At 42.2% G+C, this 14,956-nt stretch overlaps 1 protein-coding gene across 13 annotated transcripts in view; it reads left to right on the top strand.

The window, feature by feature from the left end:
• KLHL3 (kelch like family member 3) overlaps window positions 1–14,956 on the top strand; it is a 283,806-nt gene that overhangs the window by 169,971 nt on the left and 98,879 nt on the right. Inside the window, exon 1 of one of the 13 annotated variants that reach the window (XM_047851130.1) lies at window positions 569–598. The exons of the other annotated variants lie outside the window; for them this stretch is intronic. The gene's annotated coding sequence lies outside the window, so the exon portion shown is untranslated. Of the gene's footprint in view, window positions 1–568; window positions 599–14,956 lie in introns of those variants that run through there. 13 annotated transcript variants of the gene reach the window in all.

Raw genomic sequence — 14,956 nt, 5'->3', positions numbered from 1 at the left:
GTGCGGGGGTGGGTCATTCTTCTGTGCTAAAACGTCTCCTCCTGTTGTGTCAGCTTTTTGGTTCTGTGGGTCTGCGGCTGGTAGAGAACAAGGCTTGCCATTTTTCCTGAGATGAGGAGACAGCATGGAGCATTAGGCAGGGAGCATTAGGCAGGGAGGGGTGAGGTGTGGCAGTGCACCATTGCGGGGGTGGGGGGAGTGCTGCTTTGAGTTGCAGGTTTGATGCAGATGATAACTGGCTGGTTGAATGGTAACAGGTTCATCTAACTCAGCACTGGTTTGTACCTCAATAAACACTTTCTTTTGCACGTATTGTCTCCACTGGTGCATCTCATGGGGCAGAATGATGCCATTAAACATCTCTAGACCCTGTTAAAATTGGCATGATTGTTGGGTGTCTTCCTGTCTGAAGAGGCCCCAGGGACTGCATTTCTCCACGTGACTCCCGCAGGAAGAGTCTGGGACTTTTTAGTCTGAGTGTGCTGCTAATGCAGCTTCTCCCTCAGCAGTTTTTGCACCAGGGGCTTAGTGTTGGACTCTGTGTGGCCTGCTGGGCAACAGAGCATCCGGAGGCCTGTTTCCTAGGCTGGGAGCAGAGGTGGGTAGTGTCCTCACCTTCTGTTGGTGTGATAGTTAGTAGAATGGCAGGGGCGAGGTGAATCGTGGTTTAGAGGTTCTGGATCAGGCTCATTTGCTTGACTGGTGGTGTGTGGGGGCTGAAAGGTCCTTGTGAGACTAGCAGTAGCTGATCAGGGTACTGCTTCCTGAGCATTTTTGGGCATCTTCTGTTTTTAGAAATGTAATGAGTCTTTGCCCTCTAGGAGATCTCTTGTTCTTTGATGCTCTGGTGCCTCTCTGCTGGGAAGGCTGATGTCCTGGGCTTTATAACACCTGCTTTTTGCACATGTTCTTTTGTCTTTCCCCTACTGGAGGCAGAGAGTAGTCAAGAAATACAAATTGAACAGCTTCCAAGGTTCACCATGTCACCCAGCTCACTACCGTTTGTTTCCACTTCACGTCCAGCTCACCATGTCAGGCATTCAAGTCCTCTGAAATCTGGCTCAGTCTGCATTCGCTCTGCTTACCCATACCCCCACCAAGCAATCTTTTGGTCTGTTTTGTGACCATACATCCTGTATACTGCTCCATCCAGCCCCAGATCCTTAGCTCCTGGAGTTCCTTTTGCCTGGAATGCCTTTTCCCATCTTCTTTTCCTAAAGTTATCCATCTAACAAGGCTGTTTTAAATTCCTATTTGGTGTTGGAAACCTCAGCTTTTCTAGTCCCGGGTGATGTTCTTTTGAATTCCAGTACCTCAGGTTTGTGTCCATAGTTGGATACGGAATAATAGGCCCACCCGCCAGATCTTTTTGTGCTTTTGTTTCATGTGTCTTACAAGCCCCCAGACTCAGAGACATGTCTTCAGGGGGTAAGGATGGTGCCACTCTGAACACTCGTCACTCATCGCTGTGTGGCTGCATGCATAGTAGGTGCTGCCTAATTGTTTGGTGATGAACTGATAACTTTTGTGGGAAGCAGTGATAACTAAGAGGAAACTTGGTGAGAGAAGAGATTGAAACCTTTGGCCAATAGGTTCATCTTTGGCTATCGGCCTTATTATCTCAGCACGGGTCATTGACCCTATGGAATGCTTTTGTAGGCCGAGAACAGGGGAAGTAGCCTGGTTTTACAAGTTCCCTGGGAAAGCCAGGGTTGGAGAAGCTGAGTGACTAGCCTAGGATCACATGTCAAACCTCCAGCAACTGGAGGAATCCTGAATGTGTGCTTGTTCCGCACTTAACCTGCTGAAGCTTAATTGGCTGTTTTTAAGCATTAAGATTTTTTCAGCCAAGAGATTTCTACTGAACAATTTTCTTTCTTTGCCATGAGGGTATGAAAATAACTTCTCCCTTAAAAGGCTATTAATTGAAAGCCTGGGATTTAGAGTAACACAGGCCTTGCAGTGAATCTCCTTTATGAAATGTGTGACCTTGAGTGAGTCACATGTAGTCATAGAAAATTTTTCTTTTTGGTATAAAGGGAGTAATAGCAGTATCTGTACCTCATAGAGTTTTTGTGAGGATCAAATGAGGTAATATATATATAAAGCATCTAGTAAAATGTCTGTGGCACAGACTAGGTACTAGGTAAATTGTCGTTGTTTTATCTTTGGTGTTCATCTATTGCCCTGGTGTACCCCATGACTCGTGCTGGGATACTAACCAAAGCTTGTTTTAAGGACTTTCTATGTTTATCATCTAAAGCAGCCTATGTGGGACTTTTCCTATGAGAAAACTGGGGAGAGCTTATCAGGATCCTTCTCTTGCTTCTACCTGAACCATCCATCTCCTCATAGTGAGATACCACACGGGGCTTGGCATTTCCTCTGGTAGTTTTCACCAACACCTACCTTAATCCTCCTTTTTATAGACTTCCTATGGCATCTGGATACCTTTAGTGGTTTGGAACTATGAACCAGATACACTTGTGTTCAGTCAAAATCTCAAGAAGAACATATGAGTTTGCACACACCTTTGCTGTATCCCCCAAGCTCTCCAGCTCCCTAAGGGACCTGCTGATGCTGAGATTCCCATCTCCCTTTGTGAAGAATCACTGTTTCTTGATCAGTCACAGGAAGATGACTCTGCATTCTGTTTTATGAAGGGAAAGGGTCTCTGGCTCTCAACTACTACAGTGATAAATTGTGTGTATGTATGGGTATGTGTGCTTGTAGAGCAGATAGACATTGAAAATGGCAGTTGCTCTTGCTCTTAGGATTTTATTTCAGTTCTGGAAATCAGTCTTGTGGGCTGATCAGCCTTGTTATACTCTGGAAACGTATGTGTTGGTGATGGTTGCACAACAACGTGAATGTATTTAATGTCACTGAATTGTATCCTTAAAAGTGGTTAAAATGAAAATTTCATGTTGTGTATATTGCTACAGTTTAAAACAATTTTTTCCAGGGATGTCTGGCTGGCTCAGTTGATAAAGCATGTAATTCTTGATCTCAGGGTTGTGAGTTCGAGCCCCACGTTGGATGTAGAGATTACTTAAAAATAAAATCTTCAAAAATATTTTTTTTCCAGGCTCAGTGTCTGATATATCTGCAAGATTTGCAGAGAACAACTTTCGGAAGAGGCATAATACAAAGGGGAAACTAGTTGTCCATTTTTCCTAAAATTGTGGTTTTCTTCATCAGAAGCACTGGTGTGTACCTGCTTGAGAGGGGCACCATGCACCCAGCACTATGCCATGAATTTGTGGGAGCAATTCGCAGGAGAACGGCTCATCCTTATGAAAGAGAGCCTGCTCCTTCTCAGGGAACTTCAGAACCAGAAGAGATTTTTTTCACCCTTGATCCACGAACAGATCATATTTTTTGAGAAGACATGACTTAGCTGATAATTCTTTAAATGCTGAGACTGGCATTGCCAGGTAAGATACTAGCAAGACCCCCCCTGCCCCGGCCCTCCCCCAGAGAAGAGGCAAGTATTGAATACCCTTGTCTTTTCTCTCTTCCCACAGCATTCCTTGAGTCCTCTCCCACTACTAGTAGTCATGGATAGAAACTTGTAGAAAATTTTGGGCATCACTGCTGCCTGAAGCAGATGTGCATTTCAACCATGATAATTGAAACCAAATTTTCCATTTTGGAAATATTTGTTGGTGAAGTAAGGTTTTTAACTGTAAAAAACAAAGTCACTGAAGCCACTTGATTTCCCCATACCCAGATTTGGGTTTTCAGGACTTTGCTTGTTAGGTTTTAGAATGTTCAGACACATGTAGACAGGAACATTTTTGGGGTTAGTTTTCTAAAGCAAGTGCTTTATTTGATGAAATTTGCCATTGTAGAAGTGACCTAATTCTTTTCAATTGCTGGATGAACCCTAAAACTAGGTTAGCCTGAAAAGAATATTAATAAACCATAATAAAAAATAACTTGAACATGCTTTATTCTTAGTTTTTTTCCTATTGAATAAGTTCAGTTGTTCTTAAGCTGGAAATTCTGTAACTTTTTAAAATCATTTATAAGGATTTTCAAACTCCCAGCACCTTTCCTGGACTTTTTTTTTTTTAACTTAGCAAAGTCTGTTGAAGCTTTTATCAAGACTATACACTTGGAAGAGCTCTGCTCTTCTGTTCAACCCAAATAGAAGCTTGGCTCTCGAAATGCCACATAACAAGGGTTGTGTTTTCTTTTAGCCTCCCTCTCTCCTTGTGTCATTCTGTCTATCTGAACACAAGTGCTTCTCTTGTGTTTTACATTTTTTCACAGCCCACTTAAAAGATTCCCCTGCCCCTCCCCCACTCCAGGTTATGAAGAAAACTGTGAACTGGGCTCTTAGGACTGTGATTAGCAACATACCTGTTCTTGAGCTTGTTGACCAAGGAGCACATCATAGGAATGGCAGAGCTGCTCCCCAGCTTTGACCAATCACAATGGACTTATGTGAAGTCACTACAGTTAATAATAATATCAACTGTAATATACACTGAAGTTTCCCCACACTCAGCGGAGTAAGGTAGTGCAATGTCACAGGTCCTAGAGGGTTCAGTCTTTTTCATTAGGCCTGGTTTGGCTGTACAGCGAAGAGCCTCAAGGAGTGAGACAGAAGAATTGAGTTCCCTTGGCCCAGTAGGCTGTGGACATTGTCCCAAGTCATTGAACATTGCTATTAAGAACATAGGCCAGATCAGATCAGATAGACCTGGGTTTGAGTGTCAATTCTCCATTCAGTAGTTACCTGGGACTTCCAGACGAGTTTTATCTCAGTGCTTCTGGGGATAATAGGGAGGTTCTGAAGATAAAATGAGATCATGGAGGCAAAGTGCTTTAACGTACTATCAGCTTTCGGTAAATGCTGTTATTAACTGTTAGCCAGGAGCTATAGCTTACTGATGAACATCTTCCATGTGTCCATGTGGGCCGTTGCAAGGGCTCAGCCTAATGCCGTGAACTCAGGTGGTACCACTGAAAAGGTATGAAGAATATGGGGCTTCGTGGCAGCCTGTGTGTGGGTGGTGTTTCTTGATGACAGGACTGTACCATCTAGTCCTGAATCCTGCTGCCCAGCCATCTTCAAGTGACAGGTCCTCTGTTAACCCAAAAGTAGAAACTTGAATTTGGTCATTTTGACCTTGAACTTCAGGATTGGGATGTATGCTATCTCTGTAGTTTGCTCAGAGTCCTGTAGGTAGAGAAACCCTATTCTGTCACTGTCCCACTGCTGCCCACACTTGGAGAAGCACAGTCATGCTGATGAACTCATGAGAACTGAAAGTACAACAGTCAGAAAGGCACTTTATTAATTTTCAGTGAAGGGTGCTCTGGATGTTCCTGAAGACTTGTTACCACATTCTTGATTCCTGAAGGAGGATCATGGGGGAGGCCACAATTACCAAAGGCTGCTTGGTGAGCTAGGGACTGAGTTATGGCATTCGAATATTTATAGGTTTCAAGCTTTACCACAAGGATCTGGCCTGAAGCTGAACCAGGTCAGACCATGATTATGAAGTTATCTCTTTCCTAGATAGTGTGCCCTGAGCTGGACAAGGGGCTGTCTCTGTCTGATTCTTGTTTTCCAGTTTCCCTTTCTAAATGACACTTGCTTTGTTGAGGGATTTTAGCATATTCATCGTAGTCTTACGCCGTCTCAGAGTTGTTTTGCCTTCTTGAGGTGACTTTGCTTCTCTTTATTCTCTGTGATCTGTAGCTTGAACATGATGTGCTTGGGCTCTTTGTATGTGGCCCACCATTAGCCCACTCTCCCTGAACTTTATTTGCATCTCTTGAAGGCTGTTAGAGGGGATGGCAGTTCCTAAGCCTCAGCAGCATTTCTTGGTTTCCCTTTCTTCTCCTCCACACTCTCTCATACCCGGGGTGCCCTGGAGCTCCTAACTTGGCAGATCCCCCAAACACTTCTGCATAGTCAGCCTGCTCTGAGGCTTTTCCGTCTCCTGCCCTGCCCACGTGCTTTCTCTAGAAGTGTTCTCCTTTCCATTCCTTGCATGAAGTTTCCTCAGCAATGGAAAGAGCCTAAGAACTGACACACTAAGTAACACCCCCTCTTGCTTCCTTCCCTCTTCTCTAGTTGATGATGCCTTTCTCTCTCCCTGCATCCTCTTTATTCTGTATGACCAACACAGAGGACTAGACTGGCTAAGAAAAAACCCTCCCTTCTTAGGGAGTACAAGGAGGGGGAGTTGAGAGACACAAAGCCATAATTATTTTAATGAGGAGAAGTGCGGAAAGATGGAATAGTTGCTAGTTATACCTTATTTACTTACCTATCTAATCATTTACTCACTGATTATTTATTGAGCACCTGCCATGTACCAGAAGTCCAGAATGCAGAGGGAAATTAGATAGCATCCTGGTTCTCAGGGAGCTTAAAGTCTAAGGTTGGCAGCGATGTGCTGGAGCCAGCACTTACCCATTTGCAAGAGCTGCTTGTTAAATTGTCAGGAATATTGTGAGTCATTCTATTAAATATGCTCTTTGCTAAAAATAAATTATATAACTTAATAATAAATTATAGACAAGAATAATGAATACCCCAAAATCAATGATTTTACTGTGGTCTATGCCTTTTACATTATGACTCTTGTGTCTTTATAATGGAAAGACTGTGTAGGGTTATAATGGTGTGCTGCTGCACATCTTTTTCCAATTCCACATGCTCAGTGACAACATGTTGGTAGCTTGAAATCTGACATGGTGGGAGTATTTACACCATGGAAATTGGCAAATGTTACAAATCAGGGCTCTCTCCCTCGCAACCAACTGTTAAACATTTAACAGCACTCCCCCCCCCCCCCCCACTGTGGGGGAGACAGAAAAGTAAGAGGTAATTATAATTTATATGGAAGGAAGCACAGAGTACTGTGGGAACACAGAAGAAGGGAAGTTAATCTCATGGGTAGTGGAAGATGCTAGGGAAGACTTCCAGCATGAAGGCTTGAAGGGCTGGTAGGAATGAGTGGGGTGGGGCAAAAGAGCCTGGTGTATTTAGGTGTAAGTATTTCAGTACTATAGTAGCAAGAAGTCTTCAGGGCAATGATGGGGTTATAAAGGGCCAGGAGAGGTCTCTGAGATTTATTCTGAACGCAGCGAGGAACCAGTGAGAGGTTTCACATAGAACATCCTTTGCTCTTACTAATATTCTCTAAATGTCACTCTGGAGTTAGGGAGGAGGATATGGTTGTATACAAGGCAGGAAGGGGATTATGACTGTGAGAAGGGAATGGAGTGGAGAGAGATTAAAGGAGCACTTGGGGTTATATGGGAGGGGGGTGAAAATGGGAAGAGCATATCAAGGATGACATCCCACTTTCTGCTTTGGATAGGTGAGTGGGCGGTTGGTTTTGCCTCTGAGATAGAGGATACAGAAAGAACAGTAGGCTTGAGGAAGAGTAGGGAGGGTGGAGGGCATCAGTATTGCATAGGCTGAGTATGAGTTACTGTGCAAAATGTGAGGGAGTCAAAATAGACTTTGGGTATGTAGAATTTAGAGGACAAGGGAGGGCAGGAGAAACGGCTGTGGGAGGTGGTGTGCTGAGAGGGCTTGTTGTTTAAAACTTCTTTATTTTTATTTAGAACTTCTGTAACATTTTGTGTGTATTGATTTATATTTTAACTCTGAAAACCTATCCCACATTCACTTTTTTAAGTTATTAGGCTGGGGGAAAAAAAAGGGTGGGGAGAGAGCTCCTGCGTGGCTCAGTCAGTTAAGCATCTGACTCTTGGTTTTAGCTCCGGTCATGATCTTATGGTTCTTGAGTTCAAGCCCCACATCAGGCTCTGCACTGACAGTGTGGAGCCTGCTTGGGATTCTAATAAATAAATAAAAAAACTTAAAAAAATAAATGGTTAGGCTTGGAGTCATTGGTTGAGTCAGACTCTTCCACTCTGCTCTACTGTTTATCAGTTTGTAGGGACAAGTGAAGGGTTTTCAGGTCAGAGTTCATTGATGACAAATATGGGATGAGGGCCTGCTGTGGGTGTGGCCCTATGCTGGGCAGGCTAAGCCATGTAAAGAGTCCTTGGACCCACGTTCCTTGTTCACCAGGTATGTTGCATCTAGTAGGAGAGGAGTGGGTTGTTAGATAGGTACCATGAAAACATAATCAAATCTATATGCCAGTTCAGTTATAGGACAGAAATACTTGAGGAATTTAGGAAGACAGAGATCACTTAGGACTGAAGTATACAGAGGACTTCATAGAAGAGGCAACCTTAATTGGTCCTGAAAGAAGAGGTATTTAGATTATGATAGAAGAAAAGGAAGGCAGAATCTGTCTATAGTGAATAATTTCATCTGCTCAGTAGAAAACAGGTTCTCAGTAAATATTTGAGGAAGAGATAGGGCTGGGATTTAGATTCAGTCCAGGTCAAGGAGGACCTTGAATACTAAGCAAGGTACCATGACTTTATCCTATAGTTTGGTAATGTTTCAGGTTTTTAGCTCTATAGTTCTTTGAAAGGAAATTCTACGTGGACACACAATACACAGAATAAATGGAAGCAGGTGGCTCTGACTGAGCCTCTAGCCTACAGCCCTCATGACCCCTGAAGAAATCTGTGGGCAATGAGAATCTGAAAGATGTGATCAGAATGACCTTTTAGGGATTAATGTTGCAATAGTGTGCAGGAAGTGCTTGGAGGGAGGGCATCCAGAATGGGGGATAGCCACTGTAGTAGGAGACACGGGAGAGGCCACTGTCACAGGCTAGCCCAAGGGAAAAGAGAATGGGAGAACCCAGGAAGGAAGGGACAGCTCTGTTCATCCTTCTTAAGGTTATGAGTCTTGACTGTCTCATATGTATGACTTTTTTTTTCAAGTTTATTTCTTATGAGAGAGAGTGAGGGAGAGGTGGGGGGAGGGGTAGAGAAAGGGAGAGACAGAATCTTAAGCAGGCTCCACGCTGTTGGGAAGGAGCCTGAAGTGGGGTTCGAATTCACAAACCATGAGATCATGACCTGAACTAAGATCAAGAGTCAGAGATTTAACCAACTGAACCACTCAGGCGCCCCTCATATGTATGACTTCTTAAATGGCACCAGTGAGAATGTGAATTAAGTCTGAGCCATCTTGCAATACTCTCTTTCTCTGGGCTATTTATTGAAGGGGTTGTTGGCCTTTCAACAGCAGCAACATGGAATTACTCACTTCCTTGTGTTCACCATGGCAGCAGTGGTGGTTCATGGAGGTATGTTTACTACTAACAGGACAGTGTAAGATTTAATTAAATTTTAAGCCAGATTTGTAGTGACTTGTCTTATTTGACAAAGTTGACTTGTCTTGTTCTACTGCAGCTTAAGTAGAAAATGGATTTGATGACTATTTCTGTCTAATTCTATAGGAAACAGCAAGGATTCTGCCTGGCCAGTACTTTCTCACCATGTCTACTGTTGTTGATATATTTAAATCTTAGATATGGCTCAACTTGAATGTTATTGAAACTCTGAGCATCTCAGCACAAATGAATGCTCCTTTGTTAAGTAGCCAGAGGTTGAGGTCTGGTGGAAGGGGCATATATAAATTAATAGCAACTATGGAGGGAATTTGGTAGGCTTTATGTCTCTTGCCATATCGTGAAACCTGGGAGTCTCACTTACCTCATTTGGACTGGCTGGGAGTTCTTGAAACCTGGTATGGTTTTAATAGAGATTGAAACTTTTTTAAAATATAATTTATTGTCAAATTGGTTTCCATACAGCACCCAGTGCTCATCCCAACAAGTGCACTCCTCAATGCCCATCACCCACTTTCCCCTCTCCCCCACCCCCCTTCAACCCTCAGTTTCTTCTCAGTATTTAAGAGTCAATAGAGGCTTATACAGAGAAAGACAGATACCATATGTTTTCACTCTTATGTGGATCCTGAGAAACTTAACAGAAACCCATGGGGGAGGGGAAGGAAAAAAAAAAAAGAGGTTAGAGTGGGAGAGAACCAAAGCATAAGAGACTCTTAAAAACTGAGAACAAACTGAGGGTTGATGGGGGGGTGGGAGGGAGGGGAGGGTGGGTGATGGGTATTGAGGAGGGCACCTTTTGGGATGAGGACTGGGTGTTGTATGGAAACCAATTTGACAATAAACTTCATATATTGAAAAAAAAAGAGTCAATAGAGGCTGAAACTTAAGGGATGGTCAAGTTTGGAGCCATTCTTTGCTCTTGGAGAAATCAAACAGTTTGTGCTTAGAGTAAGGGCATTTGCTAATAAAAACTTCAGGAGAAAACATTTTGTGATTGAATCTGCCTAGAGAAACGTGCATGTGTGTGTGTGTGTGTGTGTGTGTGTGTGTGTGTGTAATTTTGGCTGGGTCTGGGTAGAGTGAAAAGTATGATCTTATAGACATTGAACATGGACATGAGAGTGGGAATATACCTCTGTGTGGTCTGTGTTTCACAGGTGGGGAGGGGGATCCACCAGCCGTGTCTAGCATAAAGAACTGAGCACATTGGGGCCTTTAGAGAGTGGGAGTGGGCTGTGTATGGGGACTAACTAATTAAGACTTGGTATGGATGGAGGGAGAAAGATTTGGGGGAGGGAATGGGGGTATTTAGTATCTCTGCCTGAGCCATGTGACCCTAGGTTGAGACGTGTGTTTGCACGCATGTATATACGTATATTCTATCCTGCTGGAGGGTGTAGACTCTGGTGAAAATAACTTGGGTTGATTCAAGTCAGGGACACCTGAACTCAGCTTCCATCTTTGTAACTTATTATCTCTGTGATCTTGTACAAGATTCTTAACTTCGCTGAGCACTCACCTTCTCTCTTTCCTCACTTTCCTGTTCCTTGGAAGGTCACTGAGTTGCCACGAAGCTTGTAACTTCCAGAAAGCAGAGATCTAGACTCTACTGCAGAGTTCCCATGTCATCACAGAGCTGCAGAGCAGGGGAAGAAAGAGACCTTAGGATCTGTCTGATGTCAAGCCTTGCCCCTGTATCAAGGGTGGGAAGGGCTCCAGATATAGTGGGAAGACCAGATGTGCTTTCCCTAACCAGCCCGGTGGGCATCACCAAGTCACTTCTTTCAGGGAGGCTTTGGTATGAATTGCATTTTGTTGAGCTTTAATCCTTTGAATAGGTAATCTATGTTTGAGACCTTTTGGTAAACACAACATTGTATTAACAGGACTGATTCATTGGACCATTTTGACACACTGGAAAGTGCAAAAGCAACACAACAAGGAAGAGCAAGCCTTCCTGTCCATTAGTCACACTGGAGATTATTGTCACTGCTTCCAAAATGGCTGTGTTTATTCTACATCTCCATATATGTGAAATGGAACTGAATCTGTCGTCCACTGGGCTTTTAGGAGCTCTAATCTTATTAGTTCCCTGTCAGAACCCTTCAGTGGTTCTCTGGTCAATACCATATTATATATTTTTTCCCTTGGCTTTTAAGGCTCTTTATAGTTTGAAGATAGCATTTATGGTGAATATTTATGCAGTCTTTTTTACAGTTTCTAGATTTATCCCAGAAATGCAGATATGGTTTAATTTTAGAAAATATATTAGTATCATTTACCACATTAAAAGGTTAAAGGGAAAAATCCATATGATCACTTCATTAGATTCACAAAAATATTTGATAAATTCAGTATAGTTTTATGATTAAAAAGCAATAAAATGCAAGGGAATTTTCTCAATTTGATTAAGGTTATCTATAAAAATTTTACAACAAACATGCACAATGGAGAAACATTAAAAACATCATCTTTAAAATCAGAAAGACAACAAGAATATTTGTTAGCACACTTTCTATTCAACATTGTGTGGCTATCCTAGCCAGTGCAAAATTTCTTTCCAAAAAAAAAAAAATTAGACACCTAAGAATTGGAAAGGAGGGGTAGAAAAAACCCTCTGGCATTATATGCAGGTTAATTTGACTGTTTACATAGAACACTTTATCGACTCTTCAAATATAGAAATAATAGGAACATTTGGTAAGGTGGCTGTTTAGTAATTTGCAAAAATCAATTCATTTTATAAACCATAGCAATCAGAAAATAAAATTCATAAAAGACACCATTGCTATTGTAAAACAGCAACAAAAGCCCTAAAGTACTTAATAAATTTAATCAAATGTATAAAGTCTTCATTAAGAAAAATATAAAAGTTTGACATTAAAGACGATTAAATAAGTGGAGAGAGATATTCCATGTTCATGGATCAGAAAACATAATATCAAAAAGATATCAGTTCTATACTAATTGATCTATAAATCATTACAGTTGCTATCAAAATCTCATAATATGTCATGGAACTTAATAAGCTGATACTAAAATTTGTATGAAAGAATAAAGAAAGTAGAATAGTCAAGACACATTTGAAGCATAATAATTGGATTGAAGACTTACCCTGTCAGATATCAAGCTTTATAATGAAGTTACAAAAATAATGTGGTACTGGCATAGGGACAGGTAAACCAACCAATGGAATAGCTTAGAGAGTCCAGGAATAGATCCCTATATTTGGAACTTTGACATGACTTAAGGTGGCATGACAGGTAAGTGGGAAAAATAAGTATTCAGTAAATGGAACATATGGAAAAAATTAAATCCCTATTTCACACCAGGACATAAAAATCAACATCAGATCAAATAAGGGCCATTAATCAAAAGCAAAAATGTAGGGCACCTGGGTGGGTTAAGGATCAGACTCTTGATTTCTGCTCATGTCATGATCTCACTGTTCATGAGATCGAGCCCCATGTTGGGCTCTGTGCTGACAGTGAGGAGCCTGCTTGGGATCCTCTGTCTCCCTGTCTCTCTCTGCCCCTCTCCTGCTCACACACTCTGTCTGTCAAATAAATAAACTTAGAAAACAAAAGCAAAAATGTTAAACTTTTAGTAGAAAATAGAAAATAAGATCTTCTGGCTTGGAGTAGGAAAAACATTGACTTTAAAAGAAATAACACTTGGGGCGACTGGGTGGCTCAGTCGGTTAAACGTCCGACTTCGGCTCAGGTCATGATCTCGCGGTCTGTGAGTTCGAGCCCCGCGTCGGGCTCTGTGCTGACAGCTCAGAGCCTGGAGCCTGTTTCAGATTCTGTGTCTCCCTCTCTCTGACCCTCCCCCATTCATGCTCTGTCTCTCTCTGTCTCAAAAATAAATAAACGTTAAAAAAAATTTTTTTTAAAAATAAAAGAAATAACACTTGTGGGATTTCTCACATGAAGTTTTTCAACTTTACGGGATGCTCTTTCATGTTGATCTTATCTTCAGTTTTGAGATTTTCTTTTCTTCCTTAAACACATAATTCTATAGGACGCCTGGGTGGCTCGGTTGAGTGTCCGACTTCAGCTCAGGTCATGATCTCGCGGTCCGTGAGTTCCAGCTCTGCGTCGGACTCTCTGCTGACAGCTCAGAGCCTGGAGCCTGTTTCATATTCTGTGTCTCCCTCTCTCTCTGACCCTCCCCCATTCATGCTCTGTCTCTCTCTGTCTCAAAAATAAATAAACATTAAAACAACAACAACATATAATTCTAATCATCTGCCTTTGTGTATCTCTTGATATTTATATTCCTGTGCCTGATTAATTAACTTCTTTGCCCCCAGAATCCAAATAGTCCCAAAGTTCAGATGACTGTGGCTTATATTTGCATGCTGAACTGAAGGTGGGGAAGGAAGGCCAAAAGAGGAGTCTGTGATGGTCAGACAAACTGTAGGTCTTGCATGGTGGTTGTGATTTGATTGTTCCAGTAGTTACAAATCTCACTGTAAGATCTGTAGAGACTGTCAGGTCTCCGGAACATTCTCTTAACCACAGAAGTCCCTTTCTCAAGCCAGTTTGCAAGTCTAGGTGGTGGCGTGGAAGGAGGCACGCCAGGCAAAGGCAAAGCAAACTGTCTTTAAACCAGAGTTGGAGAGTTGGAGTGAACTGTGAGTCTCCAAATCTACACAAATGGAGAAGGTCCTGTTTTCTTATCAGAACAGAGGTAACTCCAAGGTCCTGGACTTGACCTTGGAGCTGAAAAGTTTCATTAGGTTGGGAAAAGAAGTCCATTTTTGTGTATTCTTTAAAAAAAATTTTTTTTAGTGTTTATTTATTTTGAGAGAGAGAGAGAGAGATATTGTAAGTGGGGGAGGGGCAGAGAGAGATGGAGACGCAGAATCTGGAGCAGGCTCTAGGCTCTGAACTGTCAGCACAGAGCCCCAAGCAGAGCTTGAACCCAGGAGCTGGGAGATCATGACCTGGGCCGAAGTCAGATGTTTAACTGACTGACCATTGACCGTTCTTTCAATAATTTTTTTTCCTCCCCACATAAAGCTGAGACATACTGCTTAGGAGTTGTTGGGCATCTACTTGGCATCCATAGGGATATGAGTGTTTGTCTTCTGTATAGAGGACTTCGAGGTTGTGAATGACTTGGAAGTCACCACTTGCTCACTTAGCCCACATGGATAGCTCTTCTTTTCATAATAATGACAGTCCCTTGTCTTACCCTGGGATTATGTTTTCCCAAAAGCTTTCATTCCTGTTATATTGTTTTCCATACCACAGGCGATGTGATCTTTGTTAAGGACAGATGTGTTCACCTGTTCCTGTCTACTTCTCTCTCCCTTTAATGGCTTCTCATTGTCTCAGGGTAAAATCCAAGCTCCATGGCTTTGCTAATATGACACTTACAGGACTGCTCAGTCTTCTAGGCTTTGCTCTTGAGACTCTCTTCTAGTTTTACTGAACTCACTTGACTCTTGTACTCCAGGTCTTTGTATATGTACTCTTTCCTCTGCTGGGATATTCTCCATTTTCCTTTTTACTTTGCTTGCTTTTGCTCTTTCTTAGGATTTCTGCTCTCCCTCAGCTTCTGGAAAGTTTCCCCTCATACTGCCAGCCCCGGAGTAGTTGCCCATCCTCTGCACTTATGTCCAGTCGTGATACATAGGATATGATGTTTAGGTTTTTACTTGGTTTTCTCCTACACCGTACTGTAAG

The sequence above is a fragment of the Prionailurus viverrinus genome, chromosome A1 (genome assembly GCF_022837055.1).
Source record: "Prionailurus viverrinus isolate Anna chromosome A1, UM_Priviv_1.0, whole genome shotgun sequence".
Lineage (NCBI taxonomy): Eukaryota > Metazoa > Chordata > Mammalia > Carnivora > Felidae > Prionailurus > Prionailurus viverrinus.
Note: the sequence above shows the minus strand (reverse complement) of the source record. Positions and strands in the feature narration are given on the sequence as shown.